Source organism: Arachis ipaensis, chromosome B10, assembly GCF_000816755.2.
Source record: "Arachis ipaensis cultivar K30076 chromosome B10, Araip1.1, whole genome shotgun sequence".
NCBI lineage: Eukaryota > Viridiplantae > Streptophyta > Magnoliopsida > Fabales > Fabaceae > Arachis > Arachis ipaensis.
The window spans coordinates 103,524,238-103,531,562 of NC_029794.2; the positions used below are offsets into that span (position 1 = coordinate 103,524,238).

Here is a 7,325-nt window from a genome sequence, read left to right on the forward strand (position 1 = left end):
CCATTCAAAAACTACTAAAATTGAACAACGAATTCTTCTCGAGTCCAATGGCCCAAAACTCAAAAGCTTGAGTTTAACAATGGACTAAAATTGGGCTTCTTGTGGGGCTTAAGCCCAAGTTTCTATTAATGCCAATTCTTCTGTCTAGAAGTGAAGCCCAAGAAGAAAAGGCTCTGAAAAAAAAATAAGAGCTGAAGAGTGGTGTAGACAAGCCATGTAGAGCCAAAACCAAGAAAATAAAAAGCCATTTAAAGCATTTCCACACCAATCATCCAGTGTTATGCAATCAAGACTATCAGTCTTGGCAACCCAGGTAGCATTTGGAAGGAAGACTGAGACTAAAAGACAACCTATATATTATGTTTGGTGTAAAGTATATATGACTGACTTATGGACTTATGGTTAAAATTCAATTTCTTTAAGAGAGGGATGACATCAGAACTCTGGGGATAAGTAATGCGTGGTGCCCTCACTCTGTTAAGTGGGATAAATGTAACTCGTCCACCTTTATGTGCGTTAAAAACACTAAATCCCCGTAGGCGTCCCTGAGATTCACGAATTTCATCGTTTTAATCCCTCGAATTCAAAATTCACTATAGTGGTCCTCGAGATCCAATTCTAGGAACCATATTGGTCCCTGAACACTTTCCAATGTTGAATCAATGAACGAAATGTGGAGCAGTTGAGTTAGCTCTGACTTGCCACGCTAGACACATGGTTAAATAGTATCATTTCGTTTTAGCTCTTAAATAAGGCAAAAGAAGGTCGGTTTGGAGAATGAAGGCAAATATAATGATTTGGATATCATATAAACTCTTTTTCCTTTTTTTCATTTTTGCCTTTTTCAAATGCCAAAACGAAATGAGCTATTTAGCCATATGTGCAGCGTGGCAAGTCAAAGTCAATTCAGCACTTAGTTCGCCAATTTAGTACTAAAAAGGGTCCAGGAACTATTATAGTGCTCAGAACTAAATCTCGGGGACCAGTATAGGTAATTTTAAATTTGAGAGATTGAAATAGTGAAAGTTGTGAATCTGAGAGACCATTTTGGAAATTTAGTCGCATTAAGATGTCTAATTATCTGGGTTGACGTGTAATCATTTTCAACAACCACATGGAATAAGCTGTTTAAATTGCATGTAAGAGTGAATTGAAACCAGTAAAAAGATCACAGCCTAAGAAGAATGACCAGCACTTCAAAAGGATGGAACAAGTGAAATATTTGCATGTTCCAACACAAAATCCATCACAATCACACCAAGTGAACATAGAGAAAAATACACACTAGAATGCTCCAGTTGGCATAGCCTATATATCAAGCAAAATATAAGGGAGAATTGAGGTGTAATTTTAAAATTTATATATTTCTACATGTTCCAACAATAAAAATATATATAATATTTATTCTTCAGAGTTTACACAACATGTAGAAGTGTCCTTGATAGGTGCCTATAAAGAAGAAATTGAGGTATAATTTTAAAGAACTCTTCTGGTACATATATTGAGCCCAAGAAGAGAGGAAAAACCAGTTGAAAGGTATTGTAACTACTGGTCCAGTCACAGTGGGAAGGAACTTCAAATAAGGCCAAGTGTAGGTCACTTTAGGAACAACCAGTGTAGTTTTCACTGTAAATTGTTCAACATGTAACTTACCATTGCCTATTACTTTAATTATGAGTCCATCAACACCAATTTTAGGTGTAGACACAAGCCTCAAATCATTTAAAGTATAGACATCTTGTGGTTCATTACTTTCTTCATGCACATAGGAGTCTCCCTGATCCTGAGTGTTGTAAACTGGACTAGTACTGATATCTGGTTCATTATTGAATGGTAATTGTGGTGCTACACCTACAGTAACTTCAGCACCATCATTATTATCATTAGCCATATGATCACACCTCAACTTGAATATGCTTTTTCTGTAGGAGTTGACCACACCTATCATTATTGGTCATTGCATTGATCTCTCTCTGTGCATCTCAATGCCAACGAAAGTACCTCGTATACTTGCTTTTTCAACACTGCCGAATTGAAAAATAAAGCTACAAGGAAAACTATTCTTTCCAGGCAGATCTAACCCAACTCACTATATGTTCATTGCCATCAACTAACACTTTTTCTGGTTATTAGCTTAAGCAACAATACTCCATAGCTATATACGTCAAAAGTTCTGCTTGGAACTATTGCATATGCACACTCTGTAAGAATGGACGATGCAGCCATGTTAGGAAGATATTATTTTACATTAACTATTCTTTTAAGCTGTAACAAACTAAAAGTATCCCTACATCATAGCAAGCATAAGGCTATGGTTTGATAGTAGGTGTAGAAAAAGGTTTAGTTACCTGGTGCCATATAGCCAGCAGTACCAGCTATACGTGCTGAAAGCTTTTGCCAAGGGAGATTAGAATGAGTATAAGAATCCTCAGTTAGGTTCCTGATGTTGGCAGTACCAAAATTTGAAATATGAGGCTCCATCTCAACATCAAGGAGTATATTCTGTGCTTTGATGTCTCGGTGCACTATTGGTAGATCGCAGTCATAATGCAGGTATTTTAGTCCCTGTGCAATTCCATCAGCTATCTTAAGCCGAACATTCCAGATTAAGGGTGGTGATAGAATGTTCCTATGCAAAATATCATGAAGGCTTCCATTTTCCATGTAGTGAGTGAACATTACACCATAGTCCTTAGCCACACTGTATCCCAAGATTCTTACCAAATTTCTGTGCTTAATCATATAGAGGGTTTTGATTTCTCTTTTCATAATTCCTAAGCGCTTGTTGTCCTTTCCTCTAAATACACTCTTCTGTACAGTAAGAACTAGACCTTGATTGTGGACTTTATAAACTATTGCATAGGCTCCTCTGCCAACAATACACCCATCATCTACTTTGATCATAGCATCCTTGAGCATGCCACAATTCCAAGGTAAACCCAAGTTAATATCTTCTTTTTTATTTTCACCATGTGAAAGCATTGAATCATAGGCATTTAACCGGCAAAAAACTAGTGCTATTAGCATGCCAGAAACCAATATTGTGGAACCAAGTTCTATCATCACCATTGCACTTATACTGATACCTAAATGATAAGTTGATTTGTAGACAGATGGCTTCAAGTAACAAGCTTTGGTGCGATTTGACCTATGAGAAGCTGAAAAACTGACACAGAGATATGGATTTTCCAAGAATGAAGATGGTGAGGAATTTAAGAAATTCATCAGAGTTTTTGATACTGGACCATGCAAGAAATTGTATGAAATATTCAAGTTGTCCAACGAAAGTTCACCAAGAACATCCATGCTTCTTGTCAAATTGTTTGAGGATAAATCCAGACTAGACAGTACTTTTAGCTTCCCAATTTCAAATGGAATTTCACCTGTCAATCCATTAGCACTTAGATTTAATCCATAGATCAGATTCTTCAACTTTCCTAACGATGGAGGAATTTTTCCTCCAAACAAATTTCCGCCAAGCTGTAAATCATGGAGCTTGTTAAATTCTGAAAGAACAGTTAGGATACTCCCTGTAAAACGATTCTCTCTTAAAATCAATGTTGTTAAATCCGTCCAACTCTGTAAACTTGATGGGAATGATCCATTGAGGGAATTGAATCCAACATCAAAACTATCCATTTTAGCACAATTTGACAGCTGATTTGGCAGAGTACCTTCCAAGCTGTTATGTGCAAGATTTAAAACCTCAAGATTTAGAAGCATTCCAAGCTGTGATGGTATGATGCCAATAAATTTGTTCATTAACAAATTTATTTCGATAAGATTAGTGCACTTCTCCAAACTTGATGGTATAGTTCCACCAATTCTGTTCCTGCTCATGTCCATAATCTTGAGGTTCAGGTTACTTGCGAACTCCGGAAGAGAGCCGGTTAAATGATTCTCACTAAGAATTAACATGTTTAGAGTTTCACATCTTCCTACCTCAGAAGGTAAGCTACCTTGAATTTTATTGAATCCCATGTTCAAAACACGTAATTGTTTTTCAAGGCAGAGATTGGGTGGGATATTACCAATGAAATCATTCATTGTAAGGTCCAGCTTCACTAGGCTATTATTGATTCCCAAGCTTTGAGGTATAAATCCAAATAACTAATTATCAAACAGTGAGATATTTTTCAGATGCTTGAGATTAACCTTCACCAATGGTAGAACGCCTTCGAGTTTGTTCTCATTCAAAAACAAATCCTCTAATTTGATGCAATTACCAATGGATGAAGGAATAGTACATGTCAACCTATTACCATGTAGATCAAACCTCAACAGCTCAGTCAAGTTGCCTATGCGGGTCGGGATAGGACCACTGAGATGGTTAGAGTGAAGGTTCACTTCTTGTAGTTGAGGAATTTGAAACAAGAAATCTGGAATCTCACCACTCAACAGATTGAATGACAAGCTCATATACTGCAGATTTTGCAACTTCTTGAAGCTATATGGTATCTGTCCACTAAAGCTGTTATTAGAAAGGTCTAAGAGCTGAAGCAAACTATAGTTACTTAACTCTGAAGTTACCTTTTCTGAGAAACCATTATTAGCCAACACAAGAGTCTTCAAGTAATGCAATTGCCTTATCTCGGATCCAAGTTGACCGGGAATACCATGGTTAGTGAGGTTAAGAGACAGCACATTGTGCTCATGGTTACATTAGACTCCAACCCATGAGCATGGAATGGAATTAGATGGATTCCAAGTGGAGTTGATAATGGGAGGAACAAATGTTCAGTGTGACAACAATGACAGCAGAGTTATCCCATCAGAGACATGAATAGAAGCAGAAGGTAATAATAAGGAAAAGAAGCAAAGAATCAACAAGAGGAGTGTGATGACACTCATAGAGTCAAGGTAACAAGCTCAACACAACTAGTTAACTTACAAGAAGAACATAATAAGCTGTCTTGTTTTTGCTAGAAAAGAAAACCAAGCAATTAGTGAGAATGTTATCTCCCTAGAGTGGTGTAGTTTAAGATTGACTTGGATGAGTTAACGCAATTAGTAAAGAGAATGAGAATGTTATCTCATCCAACATCATCATGGTGGGGACTATTGAGATATCTTTGGTAGTAAGTTCCAGCTGAATCAAGATTTTATGCAGTAAAGTTGCATTCAAAATTTTAAAAAAAAAAAAACATTCTATTCTAAGTTGCTAACTTTATATATATATTTCCAAACCACATTTAATAAGTGCATTGAATGTACTTATAAAAAATATGAGTTTTCCTTACGAATGTCCTAGGGGTTCTAGCTAAAATTATTTATTTTGAAAACATGTTATAGTTCTTATACAATAAATGCTTTAAAAAAATTAAAATTTGTGGTTTTTCAGAGAACTTATTAACTAAATCCAAAATATAGTTACACTCTACTTGCTCAAGCTTAATCAAGAATGTAGATATAATAATTAAAAAGATGACAAATTAATTATCATAGTAATTACATGTCAGATCTCAGTAAGAAAGGATACTTTTATTTTATATTTAGCTTTGCCAAGATAATACCTGTAACTTGTGAGAGATTAAAATGGTAAATTAATCTAAAATTTGTAAAAAAAAAAACATTAGTATTTATATTTCATATTAAGACTAAATGTTTACATGCGTTAATAAAATTTTCTGCCATGATTCATCGATCATTTACTTCATTGTTACACACAATAACACAAGATGAAGGGTCCTTTATAGGTGCTATAAAGCAGGACTTGAGCTGTGATTTCAAAGATTTCTGCTGGTACATATACTGAGTCTAACAAGAGAGGAAAAACTAGTTGAAGGATTGAGTAATTACTGATCCAGCCACAGTTGGAAGGAAGATCAAATAAGGCCAAGTAAAAGTTACTTTATAAACAAAAAGAGCTGTTACTACTACCTGTTCAGTATATATCTTACCATTGCCTATTAATTTAACTATGAATCCATCAACAACAGTTTTAGTTGTAGCCATCACATTCCAATCAACCAAAGAATCTTCAGATTGACTAAGATCTTGCCACCACCAGATGAAACCATTAGAATCTTGAGGTTCATTCTCCACATATAATGCAAATTTGTTATGTCTTAGCATTGCATCCTCTGATCCTCACTAGTTTTACCATGCATATAGGAGTCACTCTGAGTGTCAGAAACTGGATTAGTACTGAGAAATGAAATATTGTATGGTTGTGGTACCACATTAACAATATTTTCATTAACCATATCCACATCATCGCAACTCAACTTGAATATGTTTTTCTGATAGAAGCTAGTAATGTCTTTCATGGTTGGTCTCTCACGAGGCTTCCTCTTAGTACATCTTAATGCCAACAAAAGCACCTCAGTGACTTGCCTTGCCAATACTCTTGAATTGGGAAATGCATTTGCAATGTCTAGATCAACAACCTCCTAAATTTTGCCTATTTCCAACCAGATAGATCTAACCCAACTAACTAAACCGGTCACATTTCTTTCCTTCTCAATAACCACTCTCTTTCTTGTTAGTAACTCAAGAAAAATTACCCCATAGCTGTATACATCAGACTTTTTGCTCTGCACTATTACATATGCATTCTCTATATCAGGGGACAACATAGCCATGTTATAGAGATACTATGCATGTATCATCACATTAGAGAAGCAGAAATTACTATTAGCTATAAAAGTAGTGTGCAAAATGCAAATCAATTGAAAAGTTTAGGAGAAAGTTTTTCTTTTTTCTTTTCTTTTGTTCTAATAGTTTATATAAACAATTAAACACATGACCACTCAGAGAGAGAGAAGTACAGAGTGCATCAAGATCCTTCTTCCAGACTCAACACTAAAAATAATTATCAGCATCCAAAACTTTAATCTAGCTTAGGAGAAAGATCTACGTACCTGGTGCGATATAACCAGCAGTACCTACAACATATGTTAAAAGCTTTTTCCAAGAATGAGATTGACAATAAGAATGCTCAGCAAGGTTCCTATAGAAGGAAGTACAAAAATCAGATATAAGAGGCTTCATCTGATCATTAAGAAGTATATTATGTGGCTTTATGTCTCGGTGTACTATGGGTGTGGTGTGGTCATAATGCAGATATTTTAGTCCATGTGCAATTCCAACAGCGATGTTAAGCCGTATACTCCAATTTAAGGGTGGTAAAGGATATTTCTCATGCAAAATATCATGGAGGCTTCCATTCTTTATGTACTTAGATAAGACCATACCATTAGAGGTGGATTTAGGAGGGGACCTGTATGGGCCATGGCCCCCCTAAATTTTTAAAACTTAGAATATATTTAATATAATGTGTAAAATTTTTAATAATATATCTTCTAGTTCAATGGTTAAAAGGA

The 7,325-nt window shown here is 35.5% G+C and overlaps 2 pseudogenes; both read right to left on the reverse strand.

The window, feature by feature from the left end:
* Positions 1,187–4,851, reverse strand: LOC107621016 (annotated as a pseudogene).
* LOC107621015 overlaps positions 5,606–7,325 on the reverse strand; it is a 4,217-nt pseudogene continuing 2,497 nt past the window's right edge.